Raw genomic sequence first — 19,003 nt, forward strand, 5'->3', positions numbered from 1 at the left:
AAAGCACTCAATTGATTCAGCAGTGAGAAAACTATTCCTCTTTCCATGTCTGTAAAGTGGGTGGTTGATTTCCACGAGCCTTGAAATCATGAAGGCCTGTATAAATCCCACATCTTTGTATACCAACGCTTTTTTTTCTTTCACAAACTGTGATGACTAGCTATGGAAAATGCTTTTCTCCCTTCAGATATAGTTGTGTGTCTGATTTTTTCTGTGTATTGCGAACAAAATGTCAGAAGCTTGCTGCTTTGGATGAGCAAGACATTGCAAATGTTTCTAAAGCTGATCAGAAACAGATATTGAAAACAAATTTTCAATAAAAGGAAGAATTAAAGTAGCTGTAGTATTTTCCTTTTTGTTTACAGCTGTCAATGCACGGCTGTCCATATTTTGACTCCATCAATCCAAACATAGCAATATTAAAATCCTCAGGTCCAAGGGAACCAATCCAACTGCCACCAAGTCATCATTCAGGAAAGAAATTTCCAGCTTCTCTTGCTGCCTCTTTCCAGAAAAGTCTTCTAGGCAAATGTCTTTTGTAGCAGGTCTGGAATGTCAGCAGTTTACACATAAACAAATAAAGGGATTAGCATTCTCCAGTGACTGAAGGAGAACAAGGAAATGAGAAGAGGAAGGGAAGGGAACCATTTGGCAGAACATCCCATGTAGAGCTTGTCTCAACAATGCCTTTATATCCGTGTGTGGTGCTATCTCTGCTCAGCAATGCTCAGGATGCTTCCCTAAATCATTTCAAGTTAGCTCAGCCAGAACAATGCATCCACATCAGAAAAGCAGATGCTAAACAGGGACCACTTTGGGTGTAGCAGGTGTTAGTATGTGGGTGCAGTGTATGTCCAATGATGTAATCTCCCAACCATTCATGTCAGATAAACACGGTGTTCTTCATTGTAGGCCCTTCCTGTGGGAAGTAACCTGATATCGTTAGTCTCGCTTCTCGCCAATGACTCTGGAGAGTCTCTGTTACTGTTCATCACCCCACCATGTCGAACCACTTGGTGAGCAGTGAGACAGCCTGGCTGGCCATGTGTCTGTCCTCAAAAGCGCCAGGAAGTGAGGACACGTCTCGCGTTGCTCCACCTACCCAAGGTTCTTTTACCCACAATTAGCTGTAAACCTGGAATCCTCTAAGTAGTGAAACAAAGACACTCCCAAACAGAGAGGGCTGCCAGTGCCAGCTTCACTTCATCGTATACACAGGCGCTCCATGGAAATCAGGAGCAACAGGAACAGATTCCCATGCTAGAACAGGTTGAAAAGATGCTAAGAATAGCCAAGCATTTTCAAAACAAGCATTAAAAAAAAGACTTCAAAAGGTTTCCTTGCCTGGTCCTCAGGCTTTGGTGAGGCCCTTGCTTCCTTCCTGTGGCATTTGGCGTTTCCTCCTGCAGCCTGGGAGGTTGCTGCTGCACAAGGCTCCCTTAACCCTTGGGACTAAAAACTTCTCCCATGGCTGACTCTGAGGAGAGGGCTACCAGGCTTGTGCTCCTGGTGAAAAGGCCAACTCTGCCCTCACAGTGTGAGGCCTAATCCAAACCCCACTGAGGCTGGGAAAAGTCTTTTTGTTGACAATGTGGGCTCTTGAGTGCTTTCCTAACACCTGGCATGATACCCTGGTTTTAAAATTAAAGCACAGCTCAAGCTTTTTTGCCTTTGCTCCTCTTACGCATCGTTACCAAACTGAGCGCATACAATGTCAGGTCATGATCTGCTCAGACACTAGGTTAAATACCAGCTCTGGATGACTTCTCACAAATATTCCCAGCATCTCTTGGCCAGTACAGACTCGCTTATCTACAGGATGCCAGAACAAACAGCATAATTGCAGTGATGTAAATAGCACCCAATTAAAATTAAAAAGAAAAAAAAGAGAGAGAGAGAAAGACATGGTACATAATAATACCTTATTCAACATCTAGGGGCTCCTGTAGGAGGGTATGAGACTAAGACAATCCCAAGCAAACCCCACTGTTTCCCTTGGCCTTCTTGCTGGCAGGCCAGACGTTCCCATGGGCAATGGGAGCCATCTCAGGGATGCTCTCATGTAACTCCAGCTCACTGCTCTGTGTGTCATGCTACCCCCACATGTCAGATGGTGTGCCCCTTCCAGACCCTTGCTGGGTCTTGCTCTGAAGCCAGGCATGGTCACACTGATTCTTAAATTCCTTACTGCTGCCGAGCTGCGAAATGGGAAATAGCATAGCTAGAGCAGGTGGTTTCTTGATCTGTACAGGGAGGTTCAACAGCCAGGAGACTTGACAGAAGTCTAAATTTTGGAGCACTATCTTACATGTCAGTGTCAATTTTGAGAGAAGTCAAAATAAAAACAAAACAAAAAGCAAAAAGAAAGAGCAGAAATGTCTAAGAAGAGGCAAGAGGGAAGAGGGGGTCTGGTGTTGCAGCAGGTTGTACAGTACTGTACCATATGTAGTGAACTCAGCCATACCAAGAGTAGCACAGTAAAGCTGTTAAGCATTCCTTCAATTTTAAATACACATTCTCCTGACATCAAGAAAATGGAAGTGTGCACCTGAGGCTAGGTATACACTTAAGTGCTTTACACTGTGTTGATATCTATTAAAAATGGTTAGTCTATAACAAATCAATCCTAAGGAAAAGTATATAAAGACCCACTATAGAAAGATTACCCAGATTACAGAATGAAAAGCAAGATATAAATAAAGGTTAAAAAGTAGAAGCACATATTCAGCAAAAAGAATAAATTAAGAGGAAGAGGAAAAGCAAGGAAGAAGAGCTCTGCCTTAGCAAATTATTCCACCCAGAACACCCACCCACATATTCTTGAATGCAATTGAGCTATTATTTATATATGACTAATTTTTCCCCCTTTTTAATGTATTTATAACCCAGACACAAAATTAAGCCAAATTTTCTTGTTTATCTTGGCAAAATTTTACCCTTTGCTTGCAAGATTTTTCAATACAAGAGTAAAAAGTAGATCTTAATCTCTCTGATTTTATTTCCCAGGCCTCAGACAGGAGACACAGACCAGGCTCAGTGCAACAGAAAGACTACTTCCAATGTCAGTCTTCTCTGAATGGCCTCAGCACAGAGCAGTGATGGAGTTAGCAAATGCCTACACAATGGCTGATTCAAGAAATGGAAGATGATTGCTTTTTTTTTTTTCTTTTCTTTTTTATTTATAGAACTGTGTTCATGCGCCGCCTTGTAGTTCTTTGTTTTTCTTTTAACATGAGTGAATTTGAAGACCCTGGGGAGAAATCAGGGAAATGCTGGGGAACATTCCTTTGACAGTAACTTTACTCCCTTACTTAATGCATGTAGATTTAAATTTGGAGCATAAAAACAATAGCATTTTTGTGGCTGGGTGCTTTTTAATGGAAGACTTAAGCACCCAATCGCATTCATAATCGGGTATAATTTTTCTCCCTCTGCATTTGAAAGCATAATTTTGAATTTGCATGGGAGGCATCAGAAGAGGGCAAGAGGGCAAACCTTCTATACAAGGTTTATTTGTGGCTTTTTGTCAGTGCTCAAGCAGCCCTCTCTGAGACATTTCAGTTACTCAGTGGTTCCTCTGCTGAGTGACTGGTCCCGGACCGTCACTTTGTTTGTTTTCGGCCATTCTCTGACAGGATCCCCATGATGGCACCTTTTTACCTGCCAAGGTAGTAGTCCCATTACCTTCAAGACTTCCTTGGGCATCTTAGGTGTAGCAATAACTGTGGTTACATAGGAGCATTTTCTTCCAGGCAAAGTGTAACCAAGTTGGCAAAGAACTCTGAAGAGTAGCTTTTAAATAACCAGAGAGGAGAACTTGTATTTCCTTACCAAGTTTGGACCAGATGGTTGGACATCTTTGTGTAGGTATGACTAAGCCTCTATGACCTTCTCCCCAAACTTATACTAGCTTGCTGCTGAATCCTGTTTTCCATTTCTCCTTTCATTTCTCTTTTGACCAAGTTTGCAGAATTCAGCATCCTTCCCCCTACCAATGCCCCTGTGCTCCCTGTCCCATGGCCTCATAGGAGCCTGGTGAATTTGTGTGTTACTCTTTGCAAGACTATCCCCCCTCCAGCCAGCTAGGAGATAAGCCTGCATCAGCTACTTCTCTAAGGACTCTGCAACATTTTTGCCTTTCATATTAGGTTTCCTTTAACCTCAGCTTTTGGTCTAAAAGCCACCACAGGTGGGGAAAGAAAGGCACCATATTGAGATAACAAGATAGGTGTTTCCAAGTCCTCCATGAGTTGATCACCTAACTTATCAGAATAAGAGGACCTACCTGTGAAACCATCTTCTGTTGATTGCACTGTATGTTCATTTAAAGAAATAGCAGTAGTCTCCTATTTGGACTTTCCTCTGTGCAACTTGATGGCGTCTTGAGGACTCTGGATCCGTATCCTGCAGAGAATATCCTCTTCACTCGGTGTCCTGTTTTCTATAGTATTCATTGCTGATGTACATACAGTGTTGTTAAGCAGGAACGCATTTCTCCCTACAAGGTCTTGTATGTGTGTTGCTGGGAGAATTAACTTTTATATGCTTGCCTAGGGTTAGTAAAAAAAAACCCCAAATGTATATTTTATATAGTTGAGTTTGAGTCCTATATTTAATGTTTCTAGAGATGAGACAAAGAATATTAAATCCTTGAAGAGAAACACTTTCGTCATTGAATTAAGTAGCACATTCTATATTGGACTGAAGGAAAGGCTGTCCATGGAGTAAACATTGCATTAAGTTCAGGTCTCTCCTACCACTGTGCCAGGCTAGACTTTCTTACATTATGTAAACTGATGGTGAGTGGAAATAAATTCAGCTGTTTGTGGGAGAGATGCTTGAAGATTTAGAACAGGGATTTGATGAATCCCTGTAACTATATTAAAAACAGTCTGACTGCAGAAGAGGATTAATTGTCCGCTCCCTACATGTCAAGCTTGGTCAGTGGTGCATTTGAGCTTAATGAAACTCCAATAATCAGTTTCCTGAACTTTTTTCCTATGATACAAGTCCTTTTTACATTTTCACTTCGAAAGAATCAATACAGCCAAGTAGTAAAGGACATCACATTAAAGCAGAGACAACAAGACCCCTTACTCCTATCTTTTGATAAATGTCTGTCCTGAGCAAGTGAAACATTTTGACCTGTGGGAACACTTAAATCACTGTTGTAGCACTCAAGATGGGGATTTCAAGTGCTGCTACTTTGGGGGAAACATCACACAGCTCTCTGCCTTAAGGAAACCCATCTGCAGTGTGACAGGAGTTATGCCAGAAGACAGTGTATGCAAAGCTTAGAGAAGAATAGTCTGGATCCAAGACCAAGAGCAAACCACATCTTTTGGTTAAGGATTGACACAGGAGAACATGTCACAAGGCAGCTTCTGTCAACAATATTTCTGTTGCCTTTACCAAAGCATTTTCATTGGTTTGGTAACTTTGATACTGCACCATCTTCTCCTGTAAGAGAAAACCTGTCAATATTGCTGTCACCATGCACAGACATGTGAAGTGCTGTAAAGAAGAGTAGCCAGGCACACAGCTCTTTAGTACAAGCAGGCTGACAAGAAACATAGCTGTGTTCCTCCTACCTCTGCTGAATTAACAACACAGTACAAACCCAAAAATAACTTTTCCAGAAAGAGAGAAAGGTCCAGTGCAACACCCTGAGCAGCTGGAAGCAGCAAGGATTGATGCAGAGGAGGAGAAGACACTGGTCAATATTCAGGCTTGAGCCATTGCTGTGTGAAAAAGCAATGTAAGAAAGATCTTTGCTCTTTAACAATGCTGAGACAAATAAATTCACAAACGGAGGGGAGCATGAGTGACTAAATACTGTATCATTCACTTGCAGTATTTATCAGCAACTTTCACATTTGTTAAAGTTAAAAACCAGTGAGGGAAAGAGAGAGAGGGGAAAAAAAAGCTTTCCTAGTAACTCAGTACTCTGAAGACTGAACGCTGAAGATAAGCTAGTCACTGCTGTGTGGTGCTGGGATACCATGCATACTCACCCTCCCAACCCCATGAAGTTGTGGCAGTTAGCTAGCTGGGTCCTTCTTACTCAGTCACAGCACAGCTAGGTCTGAGCTCCTCAACTTCTGACCACATCCCTTACCAGAGGTGTTGTCTTGGATTGTTACTGACCCCAGATCTTCCTCTTCTCCCCCAGGCAGCATGAGAACAACACATTTTCCTCAAAGGCATAGGCAACGTAACAGTAAACTCAGGAATCTCCTCCTTTCCTCTCTTTTCTGTTCACAAATTACAACTGACAGGCAGTGTTTCTAGGCTCAGATGTTTTTCTTCTTTGACTGAAAAATACCTCAGAATAAAGCTGGAGGTGAAAACAGCCTTTTACAGCACTACCAAGTACACTGCCAGGGATATGCATACAAGGGCAGCCTTGCAGGAGGGCCAGTGGTCTGGCATTGTACCCTCCTTGTGGATGTTTGAGGTCCTGCTGATATGAGAAGAATGGATTGCCAGTCTCCTTTGCTAGACTTGTCCATCACATCTCTGCTCAATGTACTACAATGTATTATACAGTGCATACATACATACACACACATTTTTTAATTTCCTGCCAGCCCTGGCCAAAGAAAACTTCCAGCAGCTGTGTGCAAGCTCTTCATGTTGTATGGAGCAGCTAGTGGGTTGCTTCAGCTATTCTGGGAGATCTGCTGTGCTCTCTTGGCAAATGGCAGAATCAGATGGACAGGTTTAGGAGCCTTTGCTTCTCCTGGAGAGACCAAACCTTGACTACTGCTCCCTAAAAGACATCTCCTTTGTACACTTTTCACAGGAAGAAAAGAGGCCCTTAGCCTGGGGTATTTTCACAGAGCTGTGGGTAGGCTTCATGTCTCCCTCTGACCACATGTTGAAAATGGCTCTTACACATTATCAGTTCCTGGGAGACTTGTTTGTCTCCCTCAGAGGCCCCATGGTGAGGAGATAAGTCGTCAAGAGGAGGTGAGGGCTCAGTTACAAGGGAGAAATCTTGAAGGAAGGACCTAGAGCTGTCTGAAAGCCGTAAGAGGAGCTAAAATGTCAGTTGCTCTTTTTAACAGTGGTAGTGAGGAGCTAGACACCAACACTGTCTATGAAAACCACAGCCTCTGCAGATGTGCCTTTCCCCTTCTGGTGTGGATAGGCATGGGGCAGCTAGCACCAGCAGGCAGAGAAGGGAACCACTTGCTTTACAAGAGGAAGCAATCTGAAAACAATATCAACTAGGAAGAAATGGCATGCAAATGGCATGAGTGGGAAGTGAGAAGTTACTCACTGCATCCTTGTCACGTTACCCGCTTCCCAAATGTATTTTTTCCCCCACCACTAGGCTACAGATGAATGCTCAGGGGCACAGCTCTTTCCAGTTCCTTCCTGAACTCTGTCTCCTTTGCGATCACAATCTGACCCTCTTACATCTTCAGGCTGGCTGTTGCTTTTCTGCAGAAGCTTTCCCAGAATGAGGCCCATGGGGGAAACCAGAGAGGAGTAAAGAAGAAGAGATACAAATATGTCAAAGAGCCCGTGCCAGTCACTTCTACCATGGAAATGAAACCTTCCTTTGCTTGCAGGGGAAAGCAAGGCTTGAACTCTCTGAGGTCAGCAGTCTCCAGTACCACCCCTCTCTAAAATCACTATATATACATATATATGTATGTATTTATGCACGGATTATATACATATTTGCATACTGACTCCTCTGAGCTCCTTTCCCTGCTTAGCTTTTCACTTAGATAGCTGCTGCCTGACAGCCACTGTAAAGCAGCCCACCATGAGACTAACATGAGAAGGGAATTAAACAATACCGCTGCTTCAGGGGAGAAAGGTTACTTTCGGACAAATTCTTGCTGAAGCGGCAGGATGGCTATTCGCATGTGACTGCTGCTTGTGCAGGGGTGAACACAAGGTTTGGTGCCGAGGGAAGATGCTAGGCTGCTTTGAGCACTTGGCTTTAGAAGTAACATGCCAAAAGCATTGCTTTGGCTATGGACACAGGCAGTCTGAAGAACAATCTCAGACAGAGGTTAAAGACTGCTTTTTTTTTCCAAGACACTGCTGGTGAGTATAGGTTTGAACTGGCATCTTATTTCCTCCCCCCCCCCTCTTTGTTATCTAGGCACTTGTGGGCCCACACCTTCCTACAGCTTGCCTATCCAACAATCATTAATGAGTTCTATTCTCATTAGAGTCTAGTTAAGAAATGCAGAACAGAGATAGTGGGGTAGATTAAATGACTCACCTACAGAGACCATGGATGGTTCAGCAATTGAAAGCAGGTCTCCCAGTGCTCATAAAAATTATTTCATCAGCCTTTTTCCTGCCAGGCACTTTGAACGTAATTAAGAGTAGAAAAGAATTTTCCAGTCACCTCAGGTCCAAGTGTGTTAAAAATCGGGATCCCTGTAAAAGGTACGATGGCAAAAAACAGTTCAAGATCACTTTCAAGAGCAAGTAGAGTCCTAGGAAAGAAAAGGGAACAAAGCAACATCCTCATTTGACCAACCCTTCTCTCCCATTTCTGATCCCTGGTCACTCCGTCATTTCAGGGAGCCGTCAGCATGGCATCCCTTGGGTCTGAAAGGCTGAACTCTGCTGTGCTGAGGAGCGCAGCAAAGCATTTCTATAGTGTCTTGAGGTAATTTCCACATGAAACTTAGGCTTAACCCTGGGGCAGGTGCTTTGGCTTTCTCACTGTTAGGCAGTGGGTCTTCTTCCCCTTTCTTCCCACTCCTTGCCCCACTGTTGCAGGCCAATAACCCTGCAGTGAGACCTTGGACTTCTAGACTAGGTGGACACAGGCATCCTTTGGGACAAGATGGACCCCATTTTCCCCAGACTGCCACAGCAGCCCTATGAGGAAGAGAAAGGGCTCTGCAAGTGCTTTATGTGTGCCTTTGCACAGACTGGTGTTCCCAGCCATGCTGCTGCTATGTGAGGAGCTCTTCTTGTCTGGAAAACCTTTCAGGGCATTCTCAAGAAAAGGGGATTCATTATTCTGATCCTACTTGATGTCTAACAACACACAAAATCCATGCTATGTGGCCAACAAACCTAGCAGGTTCACCCAAGCAGCAGCCTGGGATGTACCCTGGTGTGCTGAGGAGACTTGTGGGAAGTTTCCCTTCTCACATCTCCAGTCTAGATGGTGACAGCAATGTATCTATGATACACCCAAAATCTCAAGACAAAATAAAGGATGTATTTCACAGAACATGTAGTTTAAAGGTGGGACACCTTGACACAAGAATTTTAGATGCCAAAAGATTATATGTTTCAGAAGTGATCAGACATGTTCATGGAAGAAAAGTTCATCTAGGGCTGTCATGCACAGTAATACTGCATGTAGTACTGGAAATACCCAGGCATCAGATGACTGGAGGCTGGGAAAGCATCTTGGAGAACCTTGGCTACATTTGCTCTGTTCTGCAGGTATTTGCTGTTAGCCACTGTCAGAGAAGGATTCCCAGCTGGAAAAACTAATGTGATCCAGCCGTTCTCATATGTTCTAGCTGATTGTCCTGTTTACTGGTTATTCACCTTCCAAATTAGAGCAATTCTAGTACACTTACACAAGGCTTATTGAAATGTCCTGGTTCTTAGGGTTACCTTAAAGAGTTGGTTAAAAACAATTATAAAAGTGTAAGGTTCTCTCTGCTCATTGCATTTAGAAAAGGGCTGGAGGTTGGTCCTTTTTTTTCCCTTTTCTTTGTCTGTGAAACTTAAATGTTCTTAAGTGAACATTTTCTGAACTTCTAAACTTAAATGAAACTTAAAACCTAAAATGTGAAACTTTCCAGATGGTAGATACACAAATAATAGCTTTGATTTTCTATTCTAACAACTTTAACACTTTTTGTCTTAACAGAAATTCAAAATATTCAGTAGTGACAGTGAGGATTTCAGTTTATAAAGTGAAGGCCTCTAGATAAACTGAGAAGTCTAGCACAGACGTAAAGTTTTGTGTCTAACTATACACCAACTGTATGCACGTGCCCAGTGTGTTAAAAGATACCAGCTATTGCTAAAGTGTTTATACTGAAGCCCAAGGTACACAGTCCTTGAATGTTCATTTGTTAACATGTTGAATGAGTTAGACTTTAAGCTAAGGCTTTGCAATGGGTCTTTGCTGGTTTTCTCTATTTTTGTCCTACACTGCAGCTCAGTGTACCTAGAACCCCTGTGAGACCCACTCTGCCTCTCAGTGTAGACACAGCCCGAGTGTCTCACTGAGTAAATGAGCATTAAAAGGATCCCAGATCCCAGGACAGTGAGGTGACAGACAGAGTCTAATTAACAGTTTAGGAATGTCCTCACACTCAGTGGGTTTTGGTTTAATGGTTTCTCAGCTCATGAGAAAACATTTCTCATTTGTTCCATGCTGAGGGAAGATTGCTCCTGAGGCAAAGATAACTTATTTCTGGAAGCCTGAAATCATTATGTTCCAAAAGCTGTACATATAGACTTCTCCCCAGTGCCAAGTAACAGATGCTATCATGGGAAAGATGTCCTCTTCCCCTCTAGTCCCAGCAGGCAGAGGTGCCTGGCCCTGTGAAGGTGTAGGAAAAGTAAGGGATAATATTTAGGTACAGTAGCCCAGTAGCGGGCCACATGATAACCTGGGATTCACAAGTCAGCATTTTCCTGTTTCCACAGATTGTTCTGTGTTTTGGGTTTCTTCTCCCCTGTGCTAGAGAAGGATGATGCTCTGATGATGGATGTGGTGTGGTGTCAGAGGAATAGAAGTTCTGAGAGCATGAATTTCCCTCACTCTGTGAGTTACGCTGTGGGGTTGCCCACACAGCAGAGTGATGGGACTTTTCGCCCTTTGTTTGTCTCCTGAGTAGGCACGGAGCACAGCCAGCCATGTTTATGATTAGCAGTCCTCATTAAAGGACTACGAAGAGAGGTGGACTGTGAACTTGAGGAGAACACATCAGTGCAAGCACGTGCAGGACTGGGAAGATTGCACCAAACCAGAAGTGGCATGTATGACTGCTGCGTAGACTGCTGCAAAACATGTACTTTACCATGCCATCTGCTTCTGCAAGGCTTTCCAGAGAAATTACAATTGCAAAAAGCAGAGCCAGCTGCCCTCTGACATAAGCGAGTGCATGCTACCGCCTGTTTAGCTGTGTGTATTCAACTGCTCAGCTGGCTCAGTCCCCATTTCACTCCTGGGCTCAAGCCGTCTTGTTGATCATGTCGCACACTTGTGATGTAGCTCTTGGGCTTCCCTCTGAAAAGGTAGCTGTTGTGAGCACAGTTTGGTCTAAGCTGGCTGACTGTCTGGACTGAGTTGTACTGTACTGCACGTACATGAGAGTCCTTCAGCTTTGTCTCAACAGGACTTGCATGCTCAAATCTCTCTTGCCCTCCTCAAGACACACATCACTCAATGTACATACCTAGCAGCATGGCATTGTCATAGTGATATGCAAAAAGGGCCTTCTTGCTAGAGAAAAGGAATAACTGCCCCAGAACAAATACAGTTAAAATAACCAAGCAATTACTTGTTAAGTCCTGGGGATACAGGTCACAATATACGGCGTGGATGAAACAATTCCACATGAAAAAGTACTGAGTCTACACCAGTTAGGGACTAGGTTTGGGTTCATGTCCTACCCTCATTTGTAAAGGCAGTATGAACAGATCCAGTTTAAGGCAGAAAAAAGGAAGTAGTGAAAGCAGCTTCTTCCCTGGACCAGCAAGCTCCTAATACACCTCTGCTCTGTTAATCCATTCTTGCTCCTCGAGAAGAGTGTACTCCTCTGGCATGTATCTGCCATGACTTCTCTCAGAGCAATGCAGCAGAGCAGAAAAGTGCTGGATTCAGCACTAAGAGAGAACTAAGCACCCTGTGGTACATATACAAATTCTTTGGGGGAGCCATGTAGCAGAAACAAATGAGACAGAAGCTGGGAATCAGGTGGTGGAAGAATTGAGTTTTTAGGCATGGTATGGATGCCACTTAGTATAGCCCATACCCACTCCTTGATCACTCACTTTATCCAGTTGCAGGGTTCATGGAATCAGATTAGTTCCTGTGATTACTTTTGTTGTTACAACTGAATCTATCACATACCTAGGCCCCTTGGCAGCACTAACACAAGGCAGTCCTCACGTCCAGCTGCCTACAAACAAGGAACGCGGGTAATTTCTCTTTGATCTGTCACATTTTTCTTGTCTGGTGACTATTTGTTTTGATGTCTTTCCCTCACAGAGCATAGCTGGTAAATCAGAAATCCCTGCCTACAGCAAATCTTTGCTCATCTAGAAAACCTGAAAAGAACAAAAACCTGGTTTTGTTATTGCTCTTCTTTCTGGTTGCAGCACACACAGGCCTTCTGCACCACCTGACCTATCCAGCCGAGTGGGGGGACTTCAGACTTCATAACTTCATAACTGAAGTTATGAGCAGGAACATGCTTTGTTTCTTGGAGGATTTTGGAAGCAGTTCACACCAGACAGCCAAGCTGGTGGACTGGAGAATTCTGCAAAATGCAGACAAGGTATGCAATGCCAACAGACTTAGCTATCCACTTTTCTCCATCTTCTTTATTATAATTTCCAGCTTGTTCCTGATGAGGATGCTGACTCAGACCAAAGTTCTTCTATATTCATGGCTGTCCCTTTTCCCAGTAGTAAGCTAGTCAAAGGTTGCACCACTGGGTTTGCATCTGCACTCTGTCACGCTTGTTCCCTATAAAGACATCTATGGAGTGTAGGAAGGCTGGCACTGCACCAAAGCAATATGAACAGAAGTGGTAATTTATTACTTTTCCATATAAGGGTAATCAGAGAAGCTGGCAGATGGACAGTGGTCTTCAGGAAAGGCATAGAACTGGAGAGGGGAGTGGGAAGGAACCTGCCCCATTACCCAGTCATTCCCCTGAGGTCCTGTGACAGAGCTGCACTCATTCACCATGACCAGCTTGGCCCGAAACAGAGACCCCATGATATCCACAAAGACTGCTCTCCACACCCCTCTGAATGCAGAAGTCATCCCTCCCACAGAGAAGTCATCTTCTCTCTATTTGCCACCCACGGACCTTGAAACCTACTTGGGCCTGGAAGTGACACTGCTGAGTTAAGTAACAGTTCCTACCACAGGTGGGCTTATGGGAACTAGTGGAGGACCCTCGGGGAAAATGGGCCTCAGCCTTTGCAGCTAACAAACTAGCTTTGCAGAGGGATTGTGGGTTAGAAGTGTTTGCAGTACAGTTGCTGTTCTCTGCACTTCTCCCCAGTCCTCCCCCTGCCCCCCCAGGCAGTCTCTTGCCTTAAATCCTCAGGACAAAGTTTTCTGTTATCTGATGCCAATACACAAACAGGAGAATTCAAGCTTCACCTATCAGCTTGGAGACCTGATATAGCACACACAGCAGCAGGACTGGAGAAGATCTAAATCCAGCTCTCTGGGGGATACTTACCACTGTGTCCTGTGTGTTCTTAGGGATGGAAATGCCAGGTCAGGCTAAGAAAGGAGCTCTGGAAAAACTGGAAGTCATTGTCACCTGAAGACAACTACTGCTGGTTTCCAGTGAGTGGGATTCTGCCAGGTTTCATTCCGGCAAAAGAGGTTGTAGGTCCTCCCTCATCTTGGCCAGCCTGAAGCATTTACAGAGAAATGCATGGAGAGATTTAAAACACAGTAAGAGTTCCCTCTAGAGGAGTGAAGCAATAATGTACACATCTTTCCATGCTCTGCTAGAGCCAGGGCTCCATTTTCTTTACATGTATAGGCTGACAGTGGGATAAATCCACTCATGAATTCCATTGCCCATGCACAAGCAATAAAAACAAAACAGTGTCACCTACACAGCAAAAAGCCAGCAGGGCCTTCCAAGGACTATCAATGGCAAAAGAGAAGAAACGGGAGCTTCTAAACACAGTTTAACACAATCTAAACACAGTTTAACACAATTCTGCCACTAGAAAGGAAGAAATCACTATTATTGCAAAAACTGTGAGAATCCCTCACAGCAAGCATGACCGCATTGTGCTAGATGTTGTGTATCCCTCCCCTGCAGGGCTCAGCAGCTAAATAGGAGTGACAAAAGGAAATCAAGGCAGAGCAGAGGTTAGGCTGTGGTCAAGGTCACACAAAAGGGCACTCGCATGAACAGAACTTATGTGTATGGAGTCATTGTGTCCCCAAATCTTGTTACTCACTCACTTTTCATTAATATTGCTCTAGGGGAACTCAGTTTTAGAAATGCTTTTGTTCCATATTCTCTGAATATTGCAAGATCTTTTCTTTTTTAAGAAGTATGCAGCATTATGGAAAGGCTGCATGACTATATAAATAAGATTTAACTTTGTTTGCTCCTTTTACTTGGGATGCTGATCACAGTAGGAACACTGTGAAGACACATAGCTTAATGTACCAGCTGTGACGAATTGACATTTCTTGTCTTAGCAATGACTGTCCATACATCTCAATGGGAAAAGCCATGGGATTAAGTTGTCTAATTTCCAAACCAAACACATATGAAGGCAAAAGGCACCAGCTCACTTGCACTGGGAAAGAAGACTGCAAATGCCTAGCTGGAAAGAGAAGGGATATTCTCAGAAGGATTTTGTATTACAACAGACTGATTTACACAGAACTCTTCAGGCTGGGCTCTTCAAAAGAGACCAGAGGTGAGAGGCATCCCCTTTAGTCATCTGAAATTTCCAGTTGCAATAAAAGCATGTTATGCTTTGGCCTTCTCCATAGATGCGTTTAAGCATAATGCCACCTTGCGTTCACCTGATGTTTGTCATCCCAAGGGAATGAGATTCCTTCAAAAACATGTGTGAAGAGTTGTTGATGTCATTTTACCTGTGAGGACAGAGAGACAAACAAAGCAAATGCCGGCACTAGTAAAGGCAAACAGCTCTCTGTGTCCAGGCTAAATCCCATGGAAGAGTAGTACAGAGACACCCACAGCTAGAGATTGTGGGCAAACTCTGGCTCAGATGCAACCTAAGTACATAGACCTACTCAGGGTAAAGGTCCAATGTCAAAGAACTTAACTGCAGCAGGATACAGATCATATTCTGCTTATTTGTAGCACATGCCCAGAAAGTGGTGAATAAGTGAAAAATAGGAGACTTTACAAGAAAACTGATAACATTTTTTGGGTATATTTTATAATACTGAATTATGGTATGTCTGTCAGATATGCATATACACATGCATACAGATGCATATATAAACTACTTTCCACCCATATTTTTTATATATGCAGTGATTCATGGAGGAAAGTGGGCTGAGCAAGTTAAAGACAGCTAGTGAACAGAAGAGGCAGAGGTTTGCATGATCCATATGACCTTTCCAAGTATTTGTGAAAGAACATTTAGATATTATTTCAAGGCAAGTAAAACAATAATAAATATGAGAGCCACAACAGTCTGTCTGCATGTTATCTGCTTTGTTAAACACAAAGGCCTTAAAAGGTCAGTGTAGACTTGATGTCTCTTATTTGTCACAGCTTTGAGAGTTAAGTTGTGATAAATAATCTGCAAGTTAAGACAAGATGTTAGAGTAGTGCCAGATCCTGCCCCATCGAGACTGGTTTTGCGACACAGTTTCATGAAAAAATTTACCGCAAGAAAGTGGAATACGAGGCAAGTGATAAAAACAGCGTTCAGAAAGCAGCCTAAGAACCAGCCCAATGTTTCAGAAGACATAGCATCAGTTTCTTAGACTGTCTCTGTGACCCTGGACAAATCATTTGAATAGTCTGTGCTTTCACATCTTAAGCTATGAGATAAAGTTTTTAATACTCATCCCACCAGACTGCTTTGTGTGTCTCTCAGATACAAAGTTGAGGCCATGTAAATTCAAAACACAGAAAAAAACCCAGAAATCATAAATTTTATGAAAAGTGCATTATAAATTATAATATTGAGCAGGCTCCTACAGTTGACATAGTTCCATGCAGTGGCACAATTTTGTTTATATTACCCAAGAAACAGGATTGTCATGATTTTTATCTGCTGCTCCATACAGTACTGTTACTCCTATATAAGATGTTTGGAACCTGGTGTCATGGTTTGAGTCATGACAGACTAAGCACACATGTTATTTACTACACCATAATTGGATCCATGAGAAGGAGTTTGAGTGTTTATTTCCTCTGTGAAACAGTAACTAATAATGCAAAGAACACTACAAAGTCAGATAAAAGCAGTTATCTCTACTTCACCTTTCCGTGTAGACAGGAGCAGAGCTCTCAGCAGTCGGGAGGAGCAGGGTGCTGAGTGCGGTGGCTCTGGCCATGAGAGCTTGGTCCCAGGCGTCCCTGAGGTCCTCCATGGCCAGGTATCCTCCAAGGCAGAGTCATGCCATCCTCCCTCTCGGGTGGAGGTGGGATGAGATTGATGATGAGGAGAGCATCTTCCAGGCTGTTGGATCTTTCCTGGCCCATGGACCTCTCTGAGCTATTGCTCAATGATGGGTGTAGTGAGTAGTAGAGCAAATATTCTTGTATCAGTTTAGTTGTGTTATTTTTGCCAATAGCTCCTTTTTTCCGTAACACCTGCCTAATTGTGCTTTATCTGAGCAGTGTTACATCCCTAACAACTACATAGCAACATGCTGAAGGTCAAACTATGGGCCTCTGATATTGGTCTAACTGCTCAAGCAACGCCAGCTCTATAGGCCGGGACACTAAACAACCCGTTGCTCTACACCTCCATAACACTCACTTGTCTAATGATACACAGTGGGAAGTGACATAAATAGCATCCTCTGCAACAATCTCCAGCTCTTTGCATGCAGGAATATAACAATAATGGTTATGATTGTAAATGCCCCTAATAATATGACAATGGGGTAAGCAAGGAGGTGGAACAAGGCATTAGCATTTGGGCTCCAACTAGAGAATATAACTTGCCAGTGTGCTTCAGGTGCAGTGGCTTCATTGCAAGCAGTCTTAAGTATAATCCCATGCTGATGTAACATTTTGATTTCTACTTCTCTGTGGGAATTTAAGCTTTCTAATAATTTTGCAATTTTTATCTCTAATTCTGCTTGATTTTGGATGCTACTTTTTAGGTATCTTCCTTTCTCAGAGCTGGGTACTGTCCATTGTATACTATCTTTAGAAAGGTTTTTAATATCTGCGAGTGTGATTACTGGGGTATGATATGTGTGACTACCAATTACAGCCTCAGTAGCACTGGTTTTAAATTTTTGCACAGGTGGGAATGAACATGTTCCATCTTCCCACTCTAGTGGTGGGTTTGCAGATGTTACACAAATACTCCTGTTTTAGTTAGTGATTACAAATTGTTTTTCTCTAAAAGATATAAGAGTACAGGTATCTTGAGTTCTGCTAATTGTACTAGAGTCAATTGCAATTTTTCTACTTTTCTATCCATTGGTTATTAGTTAAGTATGAGTATCTTATAACACTTATTTATGCTATCTTCTTTCAATGTTACTTTTATTTTGGTTTGATCATAACATCTTACTATTCACTATCACTTTTCAAGCCTTCATGTACTCTTTTAAACCCACATTTTTTCAACTTTTGACCGCTAAAGTACAGGTAGCACTTAGCTGGCTTTCCCTTTGTTTCAAACTTTTTATCTTCTCGATTCTTTCTTCTGGATTCTTTCTGTTATTTATACATTTGTTTAAAAGAACATTACTGAAAGTAACTTTTATCACTATGTCTAATTGCTTCTTTTCAAGTTGTTCTTCAAACGATCACTCAGTAAAACAAAATAAAAAGAACTATCAAGGCTGTTAAGTTATTACAGTTGGGCTTAAATTGTGACTGTTGAAACTGTTTTTGTACTATCACTCAAGGTTGCATCCATTTACTTCTTAAGTTGGAACTTCTTATTTACATTGTGTTTTTCTTTATGATCAGGGTTTTTATTACATCTTAGGACATTTTGCAGTCCTTTCTGATTTCATATGAAATTGTTGATAATTAAAGATGTTGCTTTAGTTTCCTTGAGACCTGGGGATAAGAGAGAATTTGGTACATCCACTTAAGTCCATGTTTTAGTTGTCCATAACTTCATTGTTTTGTTTCTGAAATAAGAGCTACTGTTAGACTCAATTATTTTATGTGTCCTATGTCTGCACATTTTTTTTTTGTTTAGACTTACCATTGTACTTCTAGTAGTGGCATAGGCTACTGGATAAGTTTCCAGTTAGCCTGTAGTCATTTTTACTATGGTTGGGACATAGTGATGTCCCCTAACAGTACTGCACAAAAGTCGAATCTGTTCTACTTGCTGTGCATCTCCAAATTGTGAGTTCAAATATAATCTTTTGAGCTTCAGTATCTTGCATTGTTTAACTTTCTTTTTCATTAATGCACAGGTTTCACTGTTGTTTGTTCCTTGTGTAATGGCATCTCTAGAAGTCCACCTCTCCATATCTGCCCAGAGATAGGTGTTGTCTTCTCCTAAATGTTCCTAAGTTTCATGGGCCCATTGAGCTACAAACAGGTGCCCTTTCTGTTGTCAGTCCAGGTTTTTGTTGACTGTGGTGATTTGAACAGCTTGGACCACTTGACGATTATTGATATGTTTTTCATTGGCACTTTCCTTGGGAATATGGACATATATGTGTCTCACCAGCACATTGCATTTTTCCAGTTGTCATGCTGTGTTCTTTTTTAAACACAATTTAGTCACCAGGCAGGCTTTCTTTGTCTTTGCTAATTCCTCTGTTTCCACAGTGTGAGCCATCCCAGTGGCCAGTATGTAAGTATAATCTGGGCCATTTCCTCTATAATGCTACATAAATAGCTTGTCTTGTGGCTTGGACTTCTCCAAACTGACTCAGTTGTTCTTCAGCTTCATCCATCTTTATCACATGCTGGAAGGGACTCTAAAAGGCAGCTTTCCATCTTCTCTGACTGTCAACAATTTGTAAAGAACCGTGCGGGAACAGGGCATCTGACAAGCTACCCTGTGTGAACAGCTTCACATAGTGTTCATATTCACTATTGTCATAATTTGGGGCTTTTTGAGTGCATGGTAA

The sequence above is a fragment of the Ciconia boyciana genome, chromosome 4, assembly GCF_034638445.1.
Source record: "Ciconia boyciana chromosome 4, ASM3463844v1, whole genome shotgun sequence".
NCBI classification, from domain to species: Eukaryota; Metazoa; Chordata; class Aves; order Ciconiiformes; family Ciconiidae; genus Ciconia; species Ciconia boyciana.